At 47.5% G+C, this 12415-nt stretch overlaps 1 protein-coding gene across 5 annotated transcripts in view; it reads left to right on the top strand.

Annotated features, from left to right (window-relative positions):
- Positions 1–12415, top strand: part of TMEM68 (transmembrane protein 68) — a 77025-nt gene that overhangs the window by 25532 nt on the left and 39078 nt on the right. For 4 of the 5 annotated variants that reach the window (XM_068237392.1, XM_068237396.1, XM_068237393.1 and 1 more), the window contains 2 exons: positions 1234–1413; positions 9245–9395. The gene's annotated coding sequence lies outside the window, so the exon portion shown is untranslated. The remainder of the gene's footprint in view (positions 1–1233; positions 1414–9244; positions 9396–12415) is intronic. The other variant, XM_068237397.1, reaches the window with a different exon arrangement.

Raw genomic sequence — 12415 nt, 5'->3', positions numbered from 1 at the left:
GGTAGTCCTGCTGAGCTCTTTCGCTGCAGTAGTATCTGAATTACACACCTGAAACAAGCATGCAGCGGATCCAGTCACACTTCAGTCAGAGCACCTGGTCTGCATACTTGTTCAGGCTCTATGGCTAAAAGTAATAGAGGCAGAGGATCAGCAGGATAGCCGTGCAATGTGCATTGTTTGAAAGGAAATAAATGTCAGCCTCGATATACCTCTCAGTTCAGGTGTGCTTTCAAGCCTGAAAGACAGAGCCTGTCTTGTCATGCTCTGTCTTCATTTACGTTACGCAGGATTGGCTGTCTGGGCTCCAGGGAAGGTTGCAGTGTAGCCACACCCTCTTTTATGGCCACACCCACTTCTAGCCGCGTGTCAGGTGCCCACTGTTGGTATTTTGCACAGGGGCCCACTGTTGGCTGTGTGCGCCACTGCATATATCCTCATCAATATAGCACAGAGCGGTATTCTGTAGTGACTCTTCATGTGACATGAGAAAACTTACCGGAAGACAGCGCGGGGGATGCTGGGAAGTGTAGTTCTGCCCTACTTCTTGCTGTACTGCTTGGTGATTGCTGTGGCTCTACCACTCTACTGGTTTGGTGTTCTTGGTAAAGATGGAGCAAGGTAAGATATGCATCAAATGCTTATTTTTGTATGACAGCGCTCCTCTTCTATATCTTTATGACCAGATGTATACCACCTCACAGCCTGGTGGATCTAGCGCGTAAGTGAAGCCACAACGATCTGCTGTATTCAAATGCCAATAGCTTTTAATCCGGATTCCAGGGCATGAGGCAGTGCTGCGGCCGAGTGAGGTACTCGTAGAGGAAGTATGGTGGTGCAGCGGGAGTGTTCCCATACCACCACCATACTTCCTCTACGAGTACCTCACCCGGCCGCAGCACTGCCTCATGCCCTGGAATCCGGATTAAAAGTTATTGGCATTTGAATACAGCAGATCGTTGTGGCTTAACTTACGCGCTAGATCCACCTGGCTGTGAGTTGGTATACATCTGGTCATAAAGATATAGAAGAGGAGCGCTGTCATACAAAAATAAGCATTTAGTGACTGTGGACTTTTGATAGCGAAGACTCGCAGTTTGGGAAGATTGACTGTTTGATATCAGTGGGCGCAGTTTGCATAATTACATAAGATATGCATTGCTTAGTATTTTGGCAGTGGAGTAATGCTATATTAAATCTAGCATGCTGATTGTATTTCTTCTATTTTTGTTACAGTGCAATTGGTGTGCATTTTAGAGTGGAGCAGAAGCACAAATACAAATGTAGTCGCTGGAAACTATTATATAAAGTGTATGGAAGATATTCTTATTTATTCTCCTGCTTATGATAAGGACAGCCAGACAAACAAGACTGACAGGTTCTACACGTGGCATCTGCAATGAGCTTGCCCTGCTGGTAGGTATTGGGTTTGTTGATTTGAATTAAGAGTTCTTGGTGTAAAGTGATACTGTGTGTCCCATGTAATTGAGATTCTCTGTTGCACTGATTCATTTTCCTTCCAGTGCTATTATTTACTATTTATATAGGGCTGACATCTTTTGCAGCACTGTACAGAGTATATATAGTCTTGTCACAAGGCCCGGATTTACATCACAGGAGGCTATAGGCACAGATGTCCTGGCACCCTACACTTCGCCCTCAATGAACCTACAAACACACGCCAAACTGCACCATCATAGGTAGCTACAGGTCCCCCTTAGTATTAGGTAGCCAGAGCTATCCTCAGTATTAACTAAAGGTGCTCCCAAGTATTAGGTAGTGGCTAGAGATGCCACCAGCTGAAGAGATATCTTGTCAGTGTAATGCTAAGAGCAGGCTGAGTAACCTGACTCTCACCAGGACTCTGCATAGGAAAGGAGGGAGGAAGGCGCTGAGGGAGGGGAGTGAGCCGCCTTTCCATCACCAGACGCCTGTAGGCACGTGCCTTCAGTGCCTTATGGTAAATCCGCCCGTGCTTGTCACTTAACTGTTCCTCAAAAGGAACTCACACTCTAATCCCTACCATATACCTGTGTCCATTATAGTCTAGGGCTGATTTTGGGGGAAGCCAGTTAATTTATATGTATGTTTTTAGGGAAGTGGGAGGAAACTGGAGTGCTTGGAGAAAACCCATGCAAACATGGAGAGAACATACAACCTCCTTGCAGATAGTGCTATGGCTGGGAATGGAACCAGGACCCAGCACTGCAAGCTCAGAGTGGTATCCACTACACCACTGATCCCGTGCTGTTCAGTGCTGAACAAGTTCACATTGTGCACTGGAGTTCTTATACAGGGTCTACATATACATGTTTTTCAGCAAAATGACCAAATCTATCGAATGTTGTCCACAAAATTATTGAGATACCTTGATTAGTATTGTGCTTAAAAATTCAGCTTGACATAACTTTTTTTTTTTTTTTTCAATCTGCAGGAGTTGGGTTTAGCAGAGACTAAAGGTGCCCATACATCAGACGATGTATGGGTAGATCGACAAAGAGACAGATCTCTGTTCAAATCTGATTGCAGAGGGATCTGTGGCCTGCCCATACACCACAGGCCAATTTCCGATCAATGTCATGCTGAAATCGACCCAGAATCGGCATTGTGATGCCCCATCCGCTGCCTCGCCGACCCGACGCTGCCCCCCCCCCCCCCCGCTAATGGTCAATGTGCACTATACATTACCTGTCAGCCGGTTGCTCTGGACTTCGCCATCCATACATGCCCCATGTGGTTTCCAGAGTAACGTGGGCGCATGTGACCTCACACACGCTCGTGTACGCCCTCATCCACGTTGGGGCACATGTATGGCCGGAGGACAGCACCCGGAGCCAGCTGCGGCCGTGGACAGGTATTGTGTTGTGCACTGGGCATCGGGTGGATGCTGTGCACATTAACCATTAGAAGGGACAGCGTCAGGGATTTTGCCGCGTTTGTACCTGTTACCGCTGCGCCCCCAACTGACCATGACAGCCTGACATCTTGCAGCATGTCTGACCAATTGAGCCGAAATGGGTCACATCATCGATCAGGCATGCACTTGGCGGCATCAATTTTCATTTGATTACAATCATTGAATTGGATGGTCGATCCGCTGCCAAGTCACCTGATGTATGGCCACCTTAAATCCTCGTACACGTGCCAGATGGTTTTGTGGCTTAGGCGGCCAGTCAAGGACATTTCTGCCGAGAATCTAGTGTTTTGTACAGCAGCTCAAGTCCTTTATGACTTGTCACTGAGAGGTGCTGTGTCATCTGCCGAGGGCTCGGGACTTCTCCCGCTCTGTTGTGACTTGCGTTTGGTCCCCTCCTCCCCACTCCATAGCAACAGAACCTAAAGGCTAGCGACACGTCTGTACAGCACTTGATCACAAACTGTCAACTGATTCCATTGTGGTGTCTGTATTTGTGCATATGTGAGCACCTTAAATGTATTGTTGTATTTGGAAATACAATGATTAAATATCCACACGATTCATCAACTGACTTTTGGGTGATAAAGTTATTAAGTTTCCAGATCTGATAAGATGAGATTTTTTTTTTTTAAATATTCTTTATTTTCCTTTTGTTGTTGACATACAAAAACATTTATCATAGACTTAATATATTGCGCATACTACACAGAGGTGTGACATAGATTATGACGAAGCAATAACAGAGTACTCTGAAAACATGTTAAGTTATTGCATCAAGATATTAGCATAAATCATAGTTGGCTTTTTTTTCTGTAAACAACAACATACTCCATATATCAGTAAGCTGATCTATTGAGAATATGCAGATTGACCGAAACCAAGATAACACATAACTACAGAGGAGGCTGTAATTGTTGTAAGCTTAAAGTGAACCTCCAGACTAAAAATCTACTCAGCAGAACTGAAAAGGCTTGGTGTTTCTTTAACAGTTTCACAGCATCAGAACTTTGTTTTTCTTATAGAAGTCTCATTTTTAGCTGCATTTTTAGCTAAGCTCTGCCCCATCAAAGAAAACTGCCAGGGCTTTTTCCCCCTGATGCTGTGCAAAGCATGATGGGATTTCCTATGTTGTTGTTCACGTTGCCTAGCAACTGGGAGGGGTGATCGGGACATAGGACAGTTTGAACTGTGTCTCATGCACCCTGTCACCTTCTTTCAACCAAAAATATGGCTGCCCTCATGACATTACAAACCTTTGCCTGTTCTTTTAACCATCTTAGCGGTATGGACGAGCTCAGCTCGTCCATCACCGCCGATGGCTGCCGCTCAGGCCCTGCTGGGCCGATTTTGTTCAAATAAAGAGCAGCACACGCAGCCGGCACTTTGCCAGCCGCGTGTGCTGCCCGATAGCCGCCGCTCTGCGGCGATTCGCCGCGAGCAGCGGCGAAAGAGGGTCCCCCCAGCCGCCTGAGCCCAGCGTAGCCGGAACAAAAAGTTCCGGCCAGCGCTAAGGGCTGGATCGGAGGCGGCTGACGTCAGGACGTCGGCTGACGTCCATGACGTCACTCCGCTCGTCGCTATGGCGACGATCTAAGCAAAACAAGGAAGGCCGCTCATTGCGGCCTTCCTTGTTTATTCTGGGCGCCGGAGGCGATCGGAAGAACGCCTCCGGAGCGCCCTCTAGTGGGCTTTCATGCAGCCAACTTTCAGTTGGCTGCATGAAATAGTTTTTTTTTAATTTAAAAAAAACCCTCCCGCAGCCGCCCTGGCGATCTTAATAGAACGCCAGGGTGGTTAAAACAGGGTGGGTAAGAGATTATATTACCTATCTATTTTAATTAACATAACTAATGTAACTTAATGACAGTATGTTTGTTTAGGCTGGAGTTCCTCTTTAAATGCAAAAGTATGGCAACCACATCTCCTGTCTGGTGCAGCCTATCTCTATATACTAAGGCTCTTTTGATATAACCAGTGTCTAATGATAATAAACTCTATGGACTTATTTTTTCAGCTAAATGTGAACATCAGTTTTAGGTACCCTCTATCGTTTTTATAAAATCATCCGATTCCTTAAACCAGTGGTTCTCAAACTTTTTCGCCCTTGATGGCTCTGGAATTTTTTTTCAAGGCACCCCTCGGCAAAAATAACTGCTGAAATGCTGTTATGCCCCTTATTCAACTGCACCCCCCAAAGTATGGGGATGAACGCAGAGGCACCACTGGCAGCTGTGCGAGGTGCACCAGGGTAGAGCGACACCCAGTTTGAGAACCCCTGCCCTAACATATTCCTAAAGGCCACCTTTTCTTGAATAAAGGTGCGTACACACGTCAGATAAAAGTCTTTGGAAAATGAAAGATCACAGACCAATTTTACCCCCTTTTATGTAGTATGAGAGCCATACTCTACACAGTCTATTCTATGGAGCTGAACTCCCCATCAGATAAAAATCTTTGCAAGATGCTGCACAGAAAGACCGCTGTACACATGCAACAGATCTGTTTCTGCAAAAGATCTGTTTCTGCAAAAGATCTGTTTCTGCAAAAGATCCATTCCTGCAAAACGCATTCATAGTCTATGATATCTGCAGATCATCATACACACTTTGTTTAACTGACAATTATCTGTAGATCAGATCCACCAGGTTGGATCTTCAGATCGGCAGATAATTGGCTGATCTGCAGATGAATGTCCATTCATACGTGCGTCTCACTGGTGCGCGCTGACGTCATCGGACGTCCTCCGGACTGCACTGCACAGGCGCAGTAGTTCTGCGCAGTACAGCCCGGAGGACGTCCGATGACGTCAGTGCTCCCCCGTGAGGCGCATTTTGGAGCGCAGAAGAGCACCCGAAGAAGACCGGGAGCCTCCGGAGTGGCGATGAGGGCACGTCCTGGCTGCCTCAGGCTGGAGGAAGCCCCAGGTAAGTGGATTTGTATTTTTTAGTTAGCATGAACCTTCCCTTTAAGTCTTCTATCTTTTGGATATGGTCTATTTTTTGCACTAAAGGGTTGATTCACTAACGTAAATAGTACAAGTAACCTCCTGTTACTCACTCAATTTAATCTCTTCGCCTTGATTTCAAGTCCCTGCACACTAATAGTAGCAGCGTAGCATGCGTAATTGAGCTCAGTCAGAGGAGCACGCGCTCAGCACACACTGTGCTGCAGTTGTGCAGCCAGGACTGTGGAGTTGGAGCAGTTTTGGGTACGTGGAGTCGATGGTTTCATAAACTGAGGAGTCTGAGTCAGATGATTTTTGTACCAAATCCAAAGCCCTGGTAAGTAATAGGCTAAGGAGTCGAGTAGTTGGAGCCATTTTGGGTAGCTGGAGTTGGTTTCATAAGCTGAGGAGTCGGAGTTGAATGATTTTTGTACCGACTCCACAGACCTGAGTGCAGCATAGCCAGCGTTGGTAACTTACGCCTGCTCGTTGCCATTAACAGGCGCTCCACTCGTCTTGCCCTGAGCCCTTTCGGGTCCATTGACTTTAAAGGACGTGATCCCCACAGTTTGTCTGACAGGCAAAGGGCCCCAGCCCTTTCAAACCGGTGCAGTATTTTAACCGCACCCTACTGCTGGGCAATGAAAGTCTATGGAGTGACGTTTTCGCTGCACCCCTGACGCAGGGCTAGAACGAAGTTACCGCACGGATTCTGCAACAATCTGTGTCAGCCCAGAAGTCATGTTAGACTATGGCGACGCGTAGATTTAAAAAAAAAATCACTGACATGGCCTGGAAGTGTATTTTAACAATACGCTTTCATGCACTTCCACATACCTGAAGCAGGAAGTGACGGCAAGCGCATGCCATGTGTGTATCACTTCCTGCTTGGCCGGTGGCCAGACAGGGAATTACCTGAAGGTCTGTTTTTGACAGTGCATCGGGTGTGACGCCCCACATCTCTGATGCTAGTTTATGGTGTGAAACCAGCCTCAAGTTTTGTGGGCATAGATGTAGATCTTGTTGATTTGGATGGATAGTAGGAGATAGATATTTTAATAGTGTTTTCCTGATGGGTTCCTGTCCATTACATAGACTTTCAAAATCAGTCTGTTGCTGCATTTGAGCAGGGTTGACTGGCTGTCTCTGTAGGAAATATCTAAACTGAAAATATGTCCACCATCTCAGGTCTTGTGCTGCTTCTGCTTTAACTCACTGAAGTTCAACCATTTCCCATTTTCATATATAAAGGCATTGAAGGAGGGAATACCTCCTCCAATGAGCATAAAGGGTATATTTATACTTACCTCCAGCTCCATGAGGTGAGTGGGCTCCCTTGTCGTCCTCGACCAGTCTCTATGTTATCTTCTAATCAGCCCCGGTAATCTGGACGGCCGCGCTCTTTTGCACATGCACAGCCAAGCATACAACGTTCCCGGGCATGGGAGTGGGGTGGGGGCGTGGCCACGCATGCTCAGACACCCACGACTGGCCAGATTACTGGGGCTAATTAGAGGACAACAGAGAGGATGGCAAGGGAGCCCACGCACCTCATGGGGCTGGAGGAAGACCCAGGTAAGTATAAATATACCCTTTATGCTCATCTCAGGTTCCCTAGGAAAACTGAAGCGAGAGAAATATGGAGGCAGCAATATTTGTTTCCTTTTAAGCGATACCAGTTGCCTGGTTGTCCTGCTGACAATACTTTTAGCCATAGACCCTGAACAAGCGTGCAGCAGATCAGGAGTTTCTGACTATTGTCAGATCTGACTGGATTGGCTCCATACTCGTTTCAGGTGTGTGATGCAGACACTACTGCTGCCAAATATATCAGCAGGGCTGCCAGGCAACATGCATTGTTTGAAAGGAAATAAATATGACAGCCTCCATATTCTTCCCACTTTAGTTGTCCTTCAAGGTAATCCACTTGTATTGCGATACAGCTCTTGACTTGCCAGTGTGTGGGTTGGATCTGCTTCATGAAGCCAGAAAGGCACTGGATGTTCTCCCTATCTGTATTTTAATAATTTGTCTTGGGTTCTGGGTCTGTTAGAAATTTGGAGGGAGGGGGTGTGAGAATAAATATTAATGACATGAAAAATTTATTTTATAAATATTAATGACTTTAAAAAAAAAGTTATTTTATGTATCTAAGAGTAGTTACTGAAATTTTGGTGGACAAAAGTCCTAAAATTGTGTTTTTTTTTCTAAAGTGTACCTGAGACGTACTTAATACCTGTATGTATACTTACCTGGTGCTTCCTCCAGCCCCATGAGGTCCATGGGCTCCCTTGCTGTCCTCTCCGGTCACTCCGTTCAGTAGATATCCCTCCCGCTATTCTGACCAGTCCTGGGGTTCTGCGCGGCCACGAGCCCCCAGCCCGCTCCCACGCCCAGTACTACTGTGCACGTACAGAACACTCCCAGCTGTGGGAGTGCGGCGGGTAGTGCACGCATGGCCAGGCTTCACATGTGCAGAAGAACGCGGATGACCAGAATACCGGGAGGGATATCTACTGAACGGAGTGGCTGGAGAGGAAGGCGAGGGTGCCCACGGCTGGAGGAATCCCCCGTAAGTAGAAATGCAGGTATTAAGCCTGTCTCAGGTTCCCTTTAAAGTAGTTCCGAAGTAAACTTTTACTTATTGCATAATTGTGTTCCTTACATATCGTTTACAGGGCATTCTTCAAGCCAAATACTTTTTTTTTATGGTTTTAATACCTTAAGTCCCTATAAACTAAACAAGCCTCGCCCACAGCTCCTCCAGCGCCTAGGCATTCTGAGACCCATGTAGCAAGGGCTTATGGGAGCTCAGTCTGGGCAGAAAGAGGTTACTAGCCAGAGATTTCAGAGGGAGAGGGGAGGAAAGGGGAGTGAAGTTTTCACAGGCTGAGGGGTGGAGATGCAGAGCAGCTTGCCTGTGTGTAATGATTACAAGCAGAACATGGCTGCTGTCATTGTATCACAGGATGAAATGATCATAAACTGTTGAAGCCGTATGCAGCCAGATTCGCTGTGTAAACTATCTAAACGTTAGATAAGATATATAGATAGTTAATTGTTATAGTTAGTTTTTCATCTCGGATCCGCTTTAAAGATGCCTAATACACAGCTTACTTTTGTGACCCATTCGTCACAGTGCTCCCTGACTGCCTTGCATTGTCTGCATACTGTAGATGACATCCCTCTCCCCCTAACCCCCCCCCCCCCCCCCTCCACATTGCTCCTTGTGAGCAGACCTTGAAATAACGTTTGCCTAAGCAAAGTTTCCAGGACAGCTGTTTACTAGTGAAAAGGACATGTAATGCATGTGACAGGGCTGCTTTAATTTATATTGTTTTTCTGTAGTGACTGTAGTTTTATTAAAACTGTGTTTTCTGTTGCAGCTTGGCTATGCTGTTTTACGACACGTGATGTTTTTGTACTGGACATTTTGATGTTTTAGCACAGAGTTTCAGTGCTTCATCTGGGTGAAGGTGTCCCAAGTGCATGCCAGGTTCCATAGTGGGCGCAGATGAGCCCTGCAAGTGCCCTTTGGTGAGTACTGCCTTGGATCAGCAAACAGATACAAAACCCTATTTTATCCATACTTACCTGGAGCTTCCTTAAAACCTCTTGCCGCCCGCGTCACGCCAATGGGCGTGGCCGCGGCGGCAGCCCCAGGACCGCCTAACGCCGATTGGCGTAAAGTCCTGGGGCTCTGTTTTGCAGGAGATCGCGCGCAGGCTGCGCGCGCATCTCCTGCTTGGGGGGCGGAGTTCCGCCCCGCATTCAGTCTCCGAGCGGCTATCGCCGCTCGGGAGACTGTTAGACGGCGTGATCGCCGTCTATTTAGCCTGTGCAGCTCTGCGATTAGCAGCAGCGCTGCACTGGGGACAGCCGTGTGACACGGCTGTCCCCCTGGGGGACAAGAGAGCGATCGGCTCTCATAGGCAGAAGCTTATGACAGCCGATCGCCGTAATTGGCTGGCTGTGGGGAGGGAGGGAGGGAGGGATGGGGTTTAAAGAAACAGCCTTTTTTAAAAAAAAAAACACAAACGAAAATATTGATGGAAAACAAAATAAACATGGGGGAGCGATCAGACCCCACCAACAGGGAGCTCTGTTGGTGGGGAGAAAAGGGGGGGGGGATCACTTGTGTGCAGTGTTGTGCGGCCCTGCAGCTTGGCCTTAAAGCTGCAGTGGCCAATTTTACTCAAAATGGCCTGGTCACTAGGGGGGTTTAGCCCTGCAGTCCTCAAGAGGTTAAGCCCCCTTGAGGCTACCCAGACCCTCACTGTCTCCCCAGGTGGCTCCTAAACCCTGCTGGACAGCTCGATAGCCTGGCTGAGTTGCGTGTGCATCCCTATCGTCTGGGAGTGTACTGCGACTCAGCCAAGCTATCAGGCTGTCCAGCAAGGGACAGGAGCCACCGAGGGAGACAGCTAGCTGAAAAGCATGATGGGATTTCTGATGATGTTGTTCTCGTTGCCTAGCGCGCACAGCTGGGAGGGGTGATCAGGACACAGGACGGTTGGAACTGTGTCTCATGCTCCCTGTCACCTCCTTTCAACCAAAAAGATGGCTGCCCCCATGAAATCACAAATATTTGCCTGTTCTTTTAAAACAAGGTGGGTAAAAGATTATATTACCTATCTTAATTAACATAACTAATGTAACTTAATGACAGTATGTTTGTTTAGGCTAAAGTTCCTCTTTAAGCTCTTGAGGCTGCTCGGAGGGAAAGCATCAAGGGAAAAATGCCCAGGCAGATTTCTTTGATGGGGCGAAGCTTAGCTTCTGTGCAGCTAAAAATGAGGCTTGGGTAAGAAACACAAAGTTCTGATGCTGTGAAACTGTTAAGGGACAACTGAAGTGAGAAGACTATGGAGGCTGCCATGTTTGTTTCCTTTGAAACAATACCAGTTGCCTGGCAGCTCTGCTGGTCTGTTTGGCTGCAGAAGTGTCTGAATAACACCAGAAACAAGCATGCAGCTAAACTAGTCAGATCTGATAATGTCAGAAACACCTGATTTGCTGCGTGCTTATTCATGGTCTATATACAGTTCACAAAGGAAGTCGGCACACCATCTGTTCATGTATGGGTGCTTGATGAAGTGACCTGGACAATGTCACATCAATTCAATCCAAGTAGCAAAGATCATCCGCACACCAATATCCAACGCACATACTATTTATTGTGTCAGTTTCCACACGATACACCTGTGTGGAAACTGGCACAATAAATAGTATGTGCGTTGGAGATTGGTGTGCTGATGATCTTTGCTACTTGTATTCATGGTCTATGGCTAAAAGTATTAGAGGCAGAGTGTCAGCAGGGCTGCTAGGCAACTGGTATTGCTTAAAAGGAAATAAACATGGCAGCCTTCATATACCTCTCTCTTCAGTTGTCCTTTAACCAGCTGGGCGGTATGGACGAGCTCAGCTCGTCCAGTACCGCCGGAGCCTGCCGCTCAGGCCCTGCTGGGCCGATTTGCCCCAAATAAAGTGCAGCACACGCAGCCGGCACTTTGCCAGCCGCGTGTGCTGCCCGATCGCCGCCGCTCTGCGGCGATTCGCCGCGAGCAGCGGCGAAAGAGGGTCCCCCCAGCCGCCTGAGCCCTGCGCAGCCGGAACAAAAAGTTCCGGCCAGCGCTAAGGGCTGGATCGGATGCGTCTGACGTCAGGACGTCGGCTGACGTCCATGACGTCACTCCGCTCGTCGCTATGGCGACGGTGTAAGCAAAACAAGGAAGGCCGCTCATTGCGGCCTTCCTTGTTTATTCTGGGCGCCGGAGGCGATCGGAAGAACGCCTCCGGAGCGCCCTCTAGTGGGCTTTCATGCAGCCAACTTTCAGTTGGCTGCATGAAATAGTTTTTTTTTAATTTAAAAAAAACCCTCCCGCAGCCTCCCTGGCGATCTTATCAGAACGCCAGGGTGGTTAAAGAAACACCAAGCCTTTTCAGTGCTGCTGAGTAGACTTTTAGTCTGGAGGTTCACTTTAAGGAGGCCCCAGGTAAGTATGGAACCTGAGACTTCTTTCGTCTCAGATTCCCTTTAAAAATAGATTACCACATTTAAAGGAAACCTGGGCTAAGAGAGATATGGATGCTACCATATTAATTTACTATAAAACCATACCAGTTGCCTGGTGATCTTTTTGTCATCAGTATCGTCTGTATCACAGTAGGACTTCCAGGCTATTTGCATTGTTTAAAAGGGAAAAACATGTCAGCTTTCATATCCCTCTCGCATCAGCTTCCTTTAAAAAGTGTACTTGCACAGGCTAATTGACAAGCAGTCTTGATGTTCTTGATTTAAGCAAACCTGTGAGAAAAATGTTAAAGGACAAATGATGTGAGAGGGATATGGAGGCTGCCATATTTGCTTTTAAAGGACTTCCGAGGCCAAATTTAGAAAAAAAAAAGTTAGATACCTGCATCAGTTTGGAGCCGTCCGCGCCCTCCGTGCCGTTCCACTGGGTCCCCGCCACTCAATAGCCCCCCGAACGGCTCCCGACCACACAGCCCGGGTCCGGCTCTCTTGCCTACACAAAGAGGGCCGCCGGAGCTGGCCG

This window comes from Hyperolius riggenbachi, chromosome 5, assembly GCF_040937935.1.
Source record: "Hyperolius riggenbachi isolate aHypRig1 chromosome 5, aHypRig1.pri, whole genome shotgun sequence".
Lineage (NCBI taxonomy): Eukaryota > Metazoa > Chordata > Amphibia > Anura > Hyperoliidae > Hyperolius > Hyperolius riggenbachi.
The sequence above is the reverse complement of the archived record's forward strand: the minus strand, read 5'-3'. Positions and strand labels throughout refer to the sequence as shown.